The sequence below is a fragment of the Aedes albopictus genome, chromosome 1 (assembly GCF_035046485.1).
Source record: "Aedes albopictus strain Foshan chromosome 1, AalbF5, whole genome shotgun sequence".
Classification (NCBI taxonomy): domain Eukaryota; kingdom Metazoa; phylum Arthropoda; class Insecta; order Diptera; family Culicidae; genus Aedes; species Aedes albopictus.
The window spans coordinates 102,531,898-102,547,185 of NC_085136.1; the positions used below are offsets into that span (position 1 = coordinate 102,531,898).

The 15,288-nt window shown below is 40.5% G+C and overlaps 1 long non-coding RNA gene across 1 annotated transcript; it reads left to right on the top strand.

Moving 5' to 3' along the window:
- The first annotated feature begins 6 nt into the window (after positions 1-6).
- Positions 7-11,797, top strand: LOC134285086 (uncharacterized). Its single transcript, XR_009996131.1, has 2 exons — positions 7-1,757; positions 1,803-11,797. It is a non-coding gene; the product is annotated as an uncharacterized LOC134285086 (long non-coding RNA).
- Positions 11,798-15,288: the final 3,491 nt, after the last annotated feature.

The following is a 15,288-nucleotide window of genomic DNA, read 5'->3' on the forward strand; positions in this document are numbered from 1 at the left end:
CATGTTAACCCGGGAGCGGTCGCGTCGTGTACTGTGTACACGCACCATGAAAAATGCTCGCATGTGGTACACAACGTGAGCGGGGCGTCGCTGCAGGTAGTCAAAGACGCGACTGCTCGAGGGTTAATTGAGCTCATGCATTTGATTCGCCATCACAGCCTACGAACAAGATAAGGCCATTTCCTTAGCTTAAACTTGTTTCGTCCAATGCTTGTGCTCTTCTCCTTCAAGCTTCCTTCGTCTGGATGTCCCCAATCACTTTGTGCCAAGCTTTGTGCGTCTTGTATGAACAACCAACCCTTCTCAAGAAGTTTGTTATGCCCCTGCCAATAAGATGTTTTCTAGATCTAGTCTTCCACTTAAGAGTATCACACTTGCTCTAGTTCAGCACTATTTCTTAACGCTATATTCTTGATTCACAATTTTCTCTTCTTGAGCCTCACGCCAAGTTCGGTGAAATTGGCATAGCTCTACCGTATGGGCTACGTCCAGTATACAATATTTTTTCGGGGTCCTATCATCCCAGGTTTTCCATGATTATTCTTTGTTACCCTGTCTTCTTGGCGGTTTCATTGGCGGTTCTTCGCAACTAATGCCGGAAATTTGATTTGCTGGGTACGGCGCTGCACATTGCAAACCGTGAGTCGTTTCTGGGCTCATAACCTGTTGAATATCTCACTAAAGCATCACATTGAGGCTCGATCATTTCAGAGTACATAGGAGCACAGAGAACAGACGTCTATTTTCGCTTTTCTGCCTTGTGTTAAACTTTGAACCGGTCACATTAGAGTATGTCGTTATGCTCTCGTTGCGTGTCGCTAGCATCCCATCACTTACATTGGCATGCTGTCATTTTTGTTTCCAGTGTTCGCCGTTTTTGACGCTCGTGTCACTTTGTGAGCTAGTGTGTTTTAACTAGAGTGACTGTAAGAGAGAGTGGCGTCAATGTGAAAATTGGAGCGGCGATCATCTGTCAAACGCATACAAATTTCCGTTCTGAATGAGCAGGAGACCTGCCAAAATCGGAACATGACGCTACTCTCCCTTCCAGTCACTCTAGTTTTAACGATGAAGACCGCTATCGTGTGGTAAAATCGAGTTTATATGTCAGGTAGTCTCCGTTGGTGGTGTTGAGCTACACTGAAATCCTTTACATACGTTTTCGACCTATTTTTGTTCGAGCTTAAACGTCTGTTCTCTGTGATAGAAGTTCACAGAGGTTATCGCAATTACTACAGCAGATGATAATACTCTGACCTGACAGGTGGTGTAACTAGTCATGCTTCACTGAACACGGTTCTTTAAATGATCGTTACGCCACTATCTCTGTCATCACTCTTTTTGGACGTCGAATTCTCGCTTCTTAGTCACCTCGCTCTTCTAGGGAAGAGTCCCAAGTAACCAAAAGTTCCGCTTCCCATGACAAAATGCACTTTCAAGTTCCACGAAGTTCAGATAAAGTTCCAAATGGAACTTTCTGGCTGCTTAAGAGGCTAACGATGAGCCTTGCTGGAACTTCGGGCACAATGTGTTTCAATGAGCTCAAATATACCTCGGAACGATCAAGATATCGTCATATTGTCGGTCGTGTGCGGGAAAAATCCGTTAGTTGTCGTCCGTAGTTTTCGCCCGTGTTCGGTGAAGTAAAACGCGAATATCAATATATTCCGAACAATCCTCAAGTCCGTAGTGCGAAGCCCAAATGCGCGTGTGCATCAAGTACATCTTTACGAAGAAAGGTGACCGAGCAGTGAAAGGTAGTGATTAATTCCACCAACATCCGTCACACTGATGTTCACCAGTGCACCACGGTCCAGCATCCATCCAACTAACAACAACATCCGTGGGTGAGCTCCAGCGTACAAGATCTTCTGGGCCGTCTGCTACCAGACGGTGGAAAATCCCTTCGACGAGGAACGGGTAAGCCCCTTGGCTGGTTCGTCTCTTACACCGTCTTCAGCCAGAGGCTGCACAGACTGAACATTACACATACACGAGACAACGGACAACACACATAACACCCAGTGGCCCAATGGAGAATTTTCCGTTCGACGAAAAGTTTTCCCCGACTGGAGCGGGAATCGAACCCGCACTCCGAGGCTTACGAAACGCCTAGACGACTGACGCCGTTAACCGCACGGCCACGACAGCAGCTAAAGTCTGACTTGAATCGATTTTCTGTCGGCAGCTAGTTTTGCACATTTGTACAGTAGTGAAGTTAACTTGACTTTGTCAAGTGTCCTCAGCAGCGCAGCGGTAAGTCGGCAGGTTATCACGCAGGAGGATCCAGTTCAAATCTACATAGCAGCGACATGTGTGAAAATATAATTATCAGAAGCAATTTCCAGACGTGAATCACAAACCCACCAACAGGGTTGTGATTCTGAAAACACATTTTTGTTTCTGCATGAATTTTGTCAAAGTTCTGTCAGAAGCTGCTTAGAAGGCTATCCAGCGTGCTTATGTGAACTTTCAAGTTCCAAAATTACTTAAAAATGAAGCTGCTTAGAAGGCTAATGAGCAACCTCGAACAAGCTGCTTAGCTTATAAAGTACCCTTTTATCTGAACTTTTGGTTACTTGGGTTATGCCGTTCTGTTTCGCGTGTTCAAGTCCGGAACAACACCCTTTGACCAGTTCCAATCTTTACTGTTGTTCCTCCACTTCGATCGTGTCCTCTAAGCTTTTAAATCAAGGCAGCTGTTTATTGAGAGACTGCTCTCGAATTTCAAAGTGCAATATCCAAGTCAATACACTTCCTAAACCACAAATCGTTCATTCTCAATGACCGTGAAGGGTATCTTATTATCAACTCGGACTCAAGGAGTCTCAAACTGTTGGATTCTCTGACTCCACGACCTATCTGGCGACCAGTTTGATCCCGAGTCAATTGAATAAACGTTGTTCGAGATTCCTAAGAGCCCATCTATTCGTAGGTATTGTCCTAGAATGCCAGAGTTGTTGTCCTCTCCTCGATGGAATACCACCAAGTGTAATAACTTAAGAATGCCCCTTTGCAAACCATCACGACCGGATACGCGAGAGATAAGAGGTACTTTGAACCGTGATACTATCATACAGGTCCAGGTCATATCCAAGCGTCTACCGGTTGGAAGCCTGTTAGTGTAAAGACTTCAGAGTTGAAACCAAGGTGTCGTTGATTCAGTACGAGACGCACTGAGCCCAATGAGAATCCATACCATCTGTTTACAGATAGGTTAAACGATAATACATGAGCCAATCATTAGGTCATTTGATTCGAATTCCTCGGCATTCCTTGAGTTGATATCTAACATCCGGATGAGTGTGTATGCGTCGATGTTGCTGGGATTAATAACAGGAAAAGACGATACATCTGAGGCTTTCTTGGCTAGTGTAGATCCATGGATTGTACCATTTGTAGCATCATGGCACCTGATATTTAACAGCTTAGGATGGAACTGTGCCGGACTGTTATTTAAAGTCTAACAAGTCTTAGTAATACCTTGGGGTAGAACACGGATCAAAATGGTCCTGTTTCGTCATCCAACCGTCGAGATTAACAAGTCTAGATCGTGTCAGAAGATCGATATGCCCAAATAGGTCGGTATTCCGCGTCCATCGTTGGAAGGTATTTGGTATTTCTTAGATGGCTTTTCATATCAAAATTATGTGGATGTTTTGTTTTGAACGCCCTTGATCCTTGAATGGCCTCCTGGTAAAAATATTGTGAGAAGTTTCCGGTAGTACCAATCCGCAGAAACGATGAACTCTATTGTCAGGTACAATATAAACCACAAAGGTCGACGAACCGTTCATCTTTTCGGCTCCACTGAGTACTGACATTCGTGTGGTAAACCTTGTAGTAGTGAAATAGTTTCATAACATCTCGGTGTTAATGTAAACGATGTCGCGAAATCGTACAGGACTAGGCTGCTTCAGGTGATGACAACCGATATCCATTTCTACCTACAGAAACGATTCGGCTAATGGCCTTAAAGTTCACTAGCTTCGCGATTATAGTGTAAAGCCGACAGTCAACCCTGTTACGCCACCTGGAACATCATACAAAGCTATTCTGACGAATGTAAGTGTTCGCTGCGCAGTTCAATGTGGAGTATATTTGAGATTTTGCAAGTAGTGTCCGTAAGTGTCATGCAGTTTCTCCGTCAGTCACTGTTAGTCCATAGTTCAGGAGTCTATCGTACTTTGTCGCCATCTACGCTGCATCCAAAACCCACCGCCGGAGGGAAAACGAGATCCTGTTGATAGCCAGAAAGGGGTGGAGATATGGGCCGTTAAGATGGATGTGTTAACGGACACGATGATTCGGAAGAAACACGAACGGTCTAGGTCGCTGACCGAGTGTGAAGGACAGTGACCTGTTTGTACTCCATGATGCTTCAGACTGCCAGAAGAACCGCCAACTTGAAAGGTTGCAGTGAGTGGTCGTGCGGATGGTTGTGCCCGTGTCCATACCCAGATCCATAGAAACCCGCTGTTTTACACAGAACTTCGTTTCTGTAGGTCTGCAAGGAGCTCCTCCCTCCATACGTTGGGCAGGTTCATCGTATCCCGACGTCGACCAAGTCCGTCAACATACTCGGCAACCCGAAGGCTACTGGAGCGCTGAGAGCGTATGGTCACCATTGTACAAGATTTCCAGATCCAAGCACTGATTGCGGATGTTGAAGTAGTCTGCTATGCTCACGAAAACCATAGTGCCTTGAGGTATCAGCTGCTTTCACTCTCTATATTATATCTAGGTATACACCTAGTGTTCACACAAACTCCAGTGTCGAGGGCTCGTAAAATGCGATGGCCTATGACGAAGAATCGCGCAGGATTGTGCCCTAACATTTGAACTGTTTCGAGTTGGACATCACAACGGGAAATGTGGGATCAGTAGGTCGGCTCCAGAGGCACGTTCTCCCTCATTTGGGAAATTTGTGTCACAAGGACGAAAAGTGATCGGTTTGAACTGGGTATTTAAGATGAAGAGTACGTAGGTAACAAGTTTAGACATGTGGTGGAGCTTAAAGTCGGCATAGTTGCGCAAGGCTTTGTTTCTCGCCGTTAAACATCTTGATGGTAAGAGATTAGACGAGTCACTTCCTCCATGCCTGGTGAAGCGCGAAGAAGAAGCTCTCAAATCACGTCTTCTCTGTCGTCTGCTGATCAGGTGATCGATGGTTTCGGGATGAGCCAGGCCAGCACAGCGTAAAACCCTTTTGATAAGACTACAAAGTACACCAAAACTGTGGATACTAGCAATAATGAACTCCAGAATCCGACGTAGTATTGAAGCCTGATGGTGGGTGGCCTTCCCTACATTTTAGTACCACGACTTCACCTAATTCAAATCATTTTTTTTCGGATCCCAGTTCCGTTCATGTCATTTGGTTTACATGCGGTGTGTCTTACCTAAAGACCTAAGAGAAAAGGCTTTGAAGTCAGCCAATTGCTAATATATTGGACAGGCAGCTTTAGAGCGCATAATGAGTACCAAAACCGAAAATTTTAATGAGACCTGCCCACTATTGTTGGAAAAGAATCCACCAGCTCCATTGTCATCTCGCAAACTTCCTAAGGGACCGTGGGAAATTGTCCAGATAGACTTTTATGATTATTCTGCAAATGGAGTGATGTGACAAAAGTCGGAATCGTTTATCGAGGTGTGAAATCTCGACTCGAATGAAGTGAGTCGCCGTGTATTGGAAATCAATAAACTTTTTTTAAAGAAATTTTTGCTAATTTTGGGTTGTTTACAACATGCATCGGAAGTGATGTATATGATAGTGCATCATTGAACGTACACAGCGCATAACATCCGATACTGAAAAAGTGTCGCTAGTCAAAACGTCGCCATTCGGTTTGGTTCTGGTGCCATAATAAACCAAATAGAGAGTCGCCTCATTCGAGTTGAGATTTCTCACTTCGATATGTCGTCTCGTCACTCCAGTCATAGAATGACCACATTTCTCATGTTCTCAGGTTTGGGGTCCGGAGAGTTTCTTATGATTGTGGACACTTACTCGAAGTTGCTTTTTGTCGTTGAAGTGCATCATAAGGCAATGTGATTATTGATTATGCCCTTTTCATTTGTACGTGTAGATACGCGCACTTTTCTGGCTCTACTAGAGACAGAACACAAATATTGTAACGACAAAGTACTTTGCTTTGGAATGTCTTAAGATGCTAGCACACATGGTCAAATATTTGACCAAAAACAACTCAATGCTCAAACATTTGTTCAAGTTCAGTTCTTGTCAAATATTTGCTTCAGTTTTCCTCACAAGTTTCTTGTAATCAAACCCCAAACCCGCTTCCTTGCGTCAGCTGGGCTGTTGACTAGTATCCACTGAACATTACCGATACTCTCTCTATCGTCGGGTTCCTCCGGGAACAACCTTCCGGAGCCCACGACTCCAACAGTTTAAATGGATACCATTTTATAAACTTTAATAGAAGATCTGCGATCTTCAATAATTTCCTGAAAAAAAGTCCTTAAGGTCTACAATGGATTGGGATGATGGTCAGATGTTCATAGGGATTCCTGTGTCTAGGTTGCATCAAGATTTCTGTTCAGATTCCTTCAGAATCGTTGCGCAGATTCCATTAGGATTACTGTCCAGATTCTGACACGATACTGGTAGGAACTCTGTCAAGATTTCATCAAAATTCCAGACTAGATTCCACCAAGAATACTTCTATGTTCCACAGAGTAAATGTTGAGGTTCCTTCAAGATTCGTGTCTAGATTCTTTCAGGATTCCTGTACAGATTCCGTCAATCGTCTACAAATACCAGTAGATATCTCCTGCAAACTTCGGTAAAGTCTCCTGTCGATTTCGGTAGGCATTTCTTGCAGATAGTGATAGATCCTGCAGACTCCCTTCGGATTCAGGCAAAACTCTCCTGCAGATTCGAGTAGAATTCTGCAGCAAATTTACGTAGAAATCTCCTGCTGAATAGAGTAAAAATGTTCTACAGATCCCAATAGAAATGTTCCGCAAATTCCAGTAGCAGTCTTCTCTAATTTCAAGTAGCAATCTCCTGAAGATTCTGGTAGAAATCTTCTGCAAAGTCTAGTTAAAATCTTCTACTGATTTCAGTAAAAATCTTCCAGATTCGAGTAGACATCTTTTGAAAAAAAATTAAAATTTCTTACAGGTTCGAGTAGAAATCTTTTGAACATACTAGAGAAATATCATGGAAATTCCCGTAGAAATGTTCAGTTTCGAGTAAAAATCTCCTGCAGATTCGAGTACTTCCATAGATTCGAGTAGGAACTTCTAAAAATTCACGTTATTCAGGTGTTTGTTGAAATATGACTACCACCTTTCAAATATTATGTTTTTCCTGTAAGTAGAAAATGAAAATGGGTACAATGTCTTTGCCATGTTCATATGCCTTTTGTGTTATTCTATAGTGTTTGTTGAAGTACCACTTTCACCTTTCGAACAGTTTCTCTAACAGTCAGAACGGCTGTGAGTTGATAGTAACGAATTTCTCTTGAATAGCGAAAGGAATTGACATGTCCTAAGATAAGTCTTACTTATTTGAAGTGTGGACAATGAACGTTCATTGAATGTCATATTCAAGTAACAATAGATAGCTTAGATTTATCGGTTGCTCGGTTGTTATGATGTAACATCTCCCCCTCTAAAACAACCAATATCCTTGAAGCTTGGATGGGAGCCCAAGCACTTGTCCAGGTCATTCAGGTGTTTCTTGTTTTGCACGGGGTTCTTCATTTTTTAAAAATGAATATAACGTTAAAAAGTGCATTCTAGAAAAAATCAATTCAATATTTTTGAATCGAAAGAAAAATCCCCAGAACTCTGGGAAGTATTGCCACATAGGTAGTACTGAAATAAATTCCCGCAGAGTGCTGAGAGAAATTCCCCCAGAATATTTAAAGAGACTCCTCCAGAATTCTGAAAAGAGTTCCTCTTGAATTATTGGAGAGATTTCTTCAGAATTCAGAAAATGATTTCACCAGAATCCTGACCGACATTATCTAGAAAAGAAAACAGACTCTTCCGGTATCTTGGAAGGAATTCACTCTGAATTCTATTAGGGATTTTCCTGGAAGACGGAATGTCTCAGATTCCCGAGAGAAATTCTCCCAGAATCCTGTGATAGGTAGTCCCAGAATCCTAAGAGAAACTTTCCCTTGGGATTCTCTCAAAATGTTCCAGATTCATAAATAGGATTATCCTAGAATCCTAAGACAAATCCTACCAAAATCATGAGAGAAATTCCAAGAGCTTTTCTTTCACATTCTTGAGATAAATTCATCTAGAATTGTGAGAGAGATTCCCACAAAACAAAAAAGATTTTCGAAATTCTAAGATGAATTCCCCAAGAAACTTTAAAGAAATTACCCAGAATCCTAAAAGGCGAGGTTGCCAATGAAACCTGAGATATACTCTCACAGAATTCTGGAAGATAGGATTCCCCCAAAAACTTGAGGAGAATTCCTCCAGAATCCGTTTAAGTATTCTCCCAAAATTCCCCTAAAATTCTGGGTAGAATCCTTTAGAATACTGCCATAATCCATAAAGGTGTTCTCTAGAATTCTACGAGTGATTCCTCCAGAGTCCTGAGAGGAATCATAAGAGGGGTTCATCCAGATTCTTGAGAGAAATATATCTAGAAACCTAAGAGAGATTTTTCCGAAAATATGATGAGGGTTCTCCCTAGAAGGGATTACGAAAACTTCTAGAATGGACTTCTCCAGCATCCTGAGACGGATTCTCTGGAATTCTGAGAGGTATTCCCATATAAAACAGAAAAGATACCGCAGATTCCTGAAAGACATTGCCCAGAATCTTTGAAATGACTCCCCTAAACTTCTGAAAGGGATTGTACCTGAACTCTGAGAGTGATTCCTCTAGAATACTTTAAATTATTACACCAGTATCTCAACAGAATCTTCCAATAATCTAGTCAGGGATTTTCCCAGATACTCTCCAAGAATCCTGAAAGGGATTTCTGAGAGCAACTCCAGAATACAGAAAACATAATTTTCAGAGAATCTTGGGAAGAGTACTTAGTGATATTCCCCCAGAATCTTAAAATGATCGTACGCTGAATCCTGAGAAGGATACCACTAGAATCCTGTGTGGGATTCTCTCAGAATTCTAGGAAATATTCCCACAGAATTCAGAGAGGAATTTCGCCACATGTCTGAGAATGCTGAGTATGATTCTCCAAAAATTCTGAGAGTTCCTGAGAATGCTAATAAAAATTTCCGCAAAATTCTGAGTGGGATCCTAAGGGTCTTCCAGAATCCTTAGAGGGATCAACCCAGATCATCCAGAAATTACTTATAATCCTGAAAGAAATATCACCCTTGGTAGGGAATACCCCAAAACGCTTAGAATTTCTAGAAAGATTCCCTAGAATCACAGACAAACAGACGTACCACTCTTCGAAAGGCCTTGGTACATGGATTCAACGATGAATTTAAATTTCGTTTGATTCCACCGGAGGTGCTAGAAGTTCGGTCGCTTTGACGTTTGCTAGTGTACACGTTCCTGAATGATGCAAACGAAATTTACAGGAGATTTGTGTAGTAGTATGCGTGTGTCTCGCGTGGTTCTACCAACATGAATTGCCTCAGAATCCTGAGAGAAGTTTTCCTCGGGATTCTCCCAGAATGCTTAGACGGATATCCCTAAAACTCCCTGACGGATTTTTCCAAAATCCTGAGAGAAATTCTCCTGCAGTATTGAAAGACATCCTAAGAGGGGATCTTCCATATTATTAAGAGAAATAAATTCAATTATTCATCTAGAATCCTGATAGGGATTCTCAAAAAAAATATTTTCGGAACGTTGAGAAGGATGCGCTAGAACTCTGAAAGGGACTCTCTAGACCATAAGAAGGATTCCTCCAGGAATCTGAGAAAGATTCACCTAGACTAATGGAAGGGATTGCCCAAGAAACTCGAGATTTACAGGTATACCTCGATTTAGTGGACCCTCGATTATATGTACTTCGATTTTATGTACATTTTAAATCGATTTTATGTACATTTTTTTAATGGTAAAAAAAAAGAAATTTTATATTTTTGAATCGAAAGAAAAATCGAATGTAAAAAATCGATTCGGTCGATTTCGTGGGGCTTCAACATCGATTCAATAAATCGATTGATCGGAACAAAAACATCGATTCGCTTTTACTAGTGGCACAGACAAACAGACGTAACACTTCAAAACGGCTTGGCACATGCATTTAATGATCACTTCAAATTTCTTTTGATTAACGCGATCGTTCCACCAGAAGCGCTAGTGTTCGATCGCTTTGACGTTTGCCAGTGTATACGTTGCTGAATGATGCAAACGAAAATTACAGGCAATTTGTTTAGTAGTGTGCGTGTCAGCAAAACGCCAAATCGAAATCCATCATGGCCGACAGTGTCGCGCGTGGTTCTAACAACAGGTGGCAGTGTGCTCACGGAAATGACACCGGGCAAAAGTTTTTGATGAATTTCCTCTAAAAGTTACGTCTGTTTGTCTGTGCTAGTGGCATCTCGGAGTGTTGGAAACTAAACTGAAACTGCTTCGATTGGTGTGTTGAGGATACTTGCCATGTCTTTTTCGAGGGAAACGGCAGCAATGATGTAATCTTCCTCTAGATGCAAGCTTCTATCGATAAGGCGGGAAAGCATTTTAGCACATCCAAATTTGTTGTTTGTTGAGACGTACTGAATGTCGAAATCTTAATTCAGCATGATCAGGGTCCAGCGCTGCAAGCGATTTGCCATGTGCACCGGAATACCCTTTTTCGATCCGAAAATTGACAGAAGTAGCTTATGGTCCGTCTGGAGTGTAAAACTTATATCCAACAGCATATTATGGAACTTGGTAACTACATAAACTAGGGCTTACAAGTTTTATAGGTTTCAGACTTGTCACTAAAATCAGTTCTCTTGGCAACACTTCTGTGGGATGACACCGTAAAAACAAACAGTTGCCAATATGCGATCCCCATTTTGAGACATTTTGAAATCCAGCTAAAAATTTTCACAAACTCCAGTAATTCAACGCAACGCATTGTAACATTGCTCTTCTCACACATAGTAAAACAAGCTGTAAATCGCTGCAAAACATTGTAGGATAGAACCAAACTTTTTACCAATACTGCAAACAAGACTTCCCGGAAGATGAGGCAGGGCGGAAGCCCTGCGTCATCTGACGCCATTATACCCCAAGAAAACAGGAGACAGAGGAGTTGATATTGAAACCTTGGAGTAACCCTATTAATAGAGCTAATAATACACCTATCGAGTTTTTTCCTCTAAGAAACACGTAGACTAGCGACAAATAAGGGAGGAAGAAAATCTCACTTTAATTCTAATATCAGAACCATTTAATCCCTGTTTCAGAAAGATTTTAAGTATGTAATAATTTCAAAATTAGGAAAAAAAATGCAAATACTGTGTCTCATCTAGGTTTGGATACGTTTTTATTAGAGGAGTAGAAATCGTTTGACAGAAGGAAATCTAGAAAATATGTGTAATTGGAAAAATCTAAAAAAATACTGATAATATTAAACTAATAAAATTGGCAACCAAAATTGTGATCCCGGTAGAGATTTAGTTGCGAAATGATTGATAGTTGACCGAAAAATGACAAGTTGTGCGATTTTTACCCAATGGTAGTTTGAGTTTTGTAGAAGTTTAACTTAAGAAAATCAAATTCTAAAATTACATCACAGTTTTTAAGGTTATGTTTCATCAAGCAACGAGCAAATTTATTACTGAAAAAAAAACTAAAAGACGTCAATTCTTGAACAGGTGCGATTGCAGACAGAAGAAATACCAAAACGTTGATATTTTAGCCGGATGACAGCTACCGCACTGAAACAATTTATCATATTGATTACATAAAAGTTATTAGCTCAATATCCAACGGACAGTACACACGCCATTTGCTGCATTTGTTCTGTCGTTAGCGCTGCTTGTTACAATGTAAACTCAATAGCTAATCCCAAGAATTACAACTACCATAATCGGCTATTCCATTTAAATTTACCAAACCATAATACACTAAATCGTGCAAGTAAGACACTGTATAAAAAACCACAAACACACTTTCACTCAATTCGCAATCGCGTCGATTGAAATATACAGAAAACAGATTCCTAATGACAATTCTAAAGCAGTTCAGATCCATTTCTTCTCCCATTCTTTCGCCGATACAAAATATAAAAGAAAACTAGGTATCCAGATGAAACACTCACAAAAAATGGCAACGCATGAGCAATTGTTGAAAGGGGAGTTCTACGCCGAAAAACTGCGATTATACTTGTCAGCCTGGCACGTGTAAACTCAGATTTCCTGATAATAGAGATGAGTTTTGTAAAAAAAAAAGAATAAACCAGAAAATTTTCACGGAACCATAAAGAAAGTAATAATTCTTATAAGAAAATTCACTAAACACGGTAAAGTGAGACGAGTGATGAGAGCATTATCTATAGCAAAGCAAAGGTTACTTTTTGTTCATTAAAACCAACCACTAGATATCGAAATGAAACGGTGCAAACTCTAAACATAACCTATAATATTTTAGCAAACTTTGTTCGTTTGTTATCACACACCTTACACGTGTGCATACCTACTTACCTAATTCAATTCAAGTGACCAGCAGCATTCAGTTTCAGACAACCAAGAAAGAAAAAAAACAGTGAATAAAATGAAAACAATGCAAAACAAACTAAAAACAAGCTAAATTTATCGAGTCAGTAGAAAACAGTGTTGCCAACTTACGCTGGACTTCATTTTGATGCGGAAAGTATTTTCTGTAGTGTACACATTCATTGGTGTGTATGGTGTTTGAATGCGAAAGAAAGCCCTTTTAATTTTTTATTCAGAAATCTGAAAGAAAAGCATTGGCGTAGCTAGGATGTTTTCCTGGAGGAGGAACTCCTTCTGGGGTTATTTTAAGAATGCCTCCAAGAACTCTTATGGGGTCCCTCTAAGAAATCCATCTGGAATTCTTTCAGAAACTCCTTCAGGAATTGATCCAAGACTTCCTCTAGGAACTGTTCAGAGATTCCCTCATTAATTCCTCTTGGGATTTCTTCCGACATTCTTCTTGGGGGTTTCTTCAGGAACTGCTAGTGGGATTCCTCCAAGAGTTCCTTTACGTACTCTTTTAAGGATTTCTTCAGATTTCCTCCAGTAATTCCTCCAAGAATTTCTCTTAGAATTTCTCCAGAAAATCCTCTGTGATTTCTTTGGTATTTCTTCCTGGGCTATCTTCAGAAACTAGAATTTCCTCAGGAATTGCTTTCTGGGTTCCTTCAGGAATTCCTCCTGATATTCATCCAGGATTCCTCTGGGAATTCTTGCAGGGATTCCTCGTAAAATTCTTACAGGGATTCATCAAGGAATTCCTTCAGAAATTCATGTAGAGATTCCTCTAGGAATTCCTCCAAAGATTTCAAAGATTTCCATACCTTAAAAATTCCTCTAGAGATTCCTCCAGGGATTCCTCCTGAGAGTGTTCCAGTGATTCTTTAAGGAAATCTCTCAGGCATTCCTTCAGATTTTTTTCAAGGAATTGATCCGAAAATTCCTCCTGGAATTGATCCAGGAATTTCCTTTAGAAATCACTGCGATTTCTCCAGGAAATCGTCTACGGATTCCTTCAGAAATACCCCCAGATATTCCTTCCACAATTTATCCAGGAATTATTTCAAGTTTTCCTCCAGGAGTTTCTCTAGGAGTTCTACCTGAGTTGCTTCAGGAATTCCTCCAATGATTCCTCCACAAATTCCTCCAAGAATTTCTTCTGGAATTCCTCAAGAAAATCTGAAATTCCTCCAGAAATTCCTCTGGGAAGTCATCTAGGAATGCCTCTAGGAATCTCTTCAGAAACTTCTTCAGAGATGCCTCCCAGAATTCCTCTTAAAGTTCCTCCAGGAATTTATTCAGGGATTCCTCCAGGAACTCTTCCAGGGAGAATTCCACGGAATTTCCCCTAAAATTCCTCTAGGGATTTCTTCAGGAGTTCCCCCAGGGATATCTCTAGAAATAGCTTCAGATATATTTCCAATAATTCCTCCCAGGAATTTGTACAGAAATCCCTCCAGGATTTCCTACAGAGATTCCTCTAAGAATTTCTCCAGGAATTTGTCCAGAAATTCTTCCAAGGATTCCCCCAGAAATTTGTCTATGAATCTCTGCAGGAATTCTTCATGAAATTTCTTCAATTTTTTTTCAGGGATTCCGGTTTGAAAAAATTTGCCATTATTGTACCAAAATGAGCTATATAAAATAGAAATTATGATACTGAATTGCATAAAATATTTTTTTATCGAACAAATCTGAAACGCAAACCATACATTTTATTGTTTTGTTTCTTATTGTTTGGACTTTTTATTCAATAGAAGGTATTATTGAATAACCATACAATGACAATATATATTATCTCTTAAATAAAGATAAAAAGAAATAACAATATAATAAATTGTTTGCCGTAGAATGTATTGTAGTATTATTTCTCCCTGAGTTCCTTCTGGGATTTCTTCAGGAATTCTTTCTTAGATGCTTCCGTGAATCCTACAACAACTTCTTTCAGTATTATTTGGAATTCCTCTAGAAACTTCTTCCGAGATTCCTCCAGGAATTCCTTCTGAGCATCTGTAAGGAATTGCTTCTGGAGTTTCTGCAGGAACTACTTCGTAGATTCCTTTGAGAACTCTTTCCGGGATTCCACTTGGAACTGCTTTCGGGAACTTCTGTATTTCATTCAGAAACTGCCTCCGGGATTTCTTCAGGAACTCATTCCAGGATTCATCTGAGAATTCGTTTCGGATGTTTCTAATGTAAATCCTCCACGATTTTATTAGGGAATTCCTCCAGGAGTGTTTTGAGGAATTCTCTAGTAGTTTTTGTTTATGGAAATCCACATGGAGTTCCTACCGGATTTCCTTGAGGAAATATTCAGCTGGTTTATCTTTAACAGTTACTTCCGGGATTCCATTTTTCCAGGAATACCTTCTAGAAGTCGAAAATAAAACTTCTGAAGACATTAAAAAAGAAGCTATTAGTAGAATTTCGAATGGAATTCCTTGGAGAATTCTCGGAACTCCTTGAGAAATCCCGGAAGAAATCCCTCGAGGTCCCAGAAGGTATCTCAGAAGGAAACCTTGAAAGAGTGCCTGGATGAATCCAGCAGATGCAACCGTTTGGGAATCTAAGAAGAAACTCCTGGAAGGATTCCGGAGGGCGCTTCTGGAGGAACCCAAAAAAACCTTGGATATGGTTTTGTACCGACTTTTCGAACTCTCTA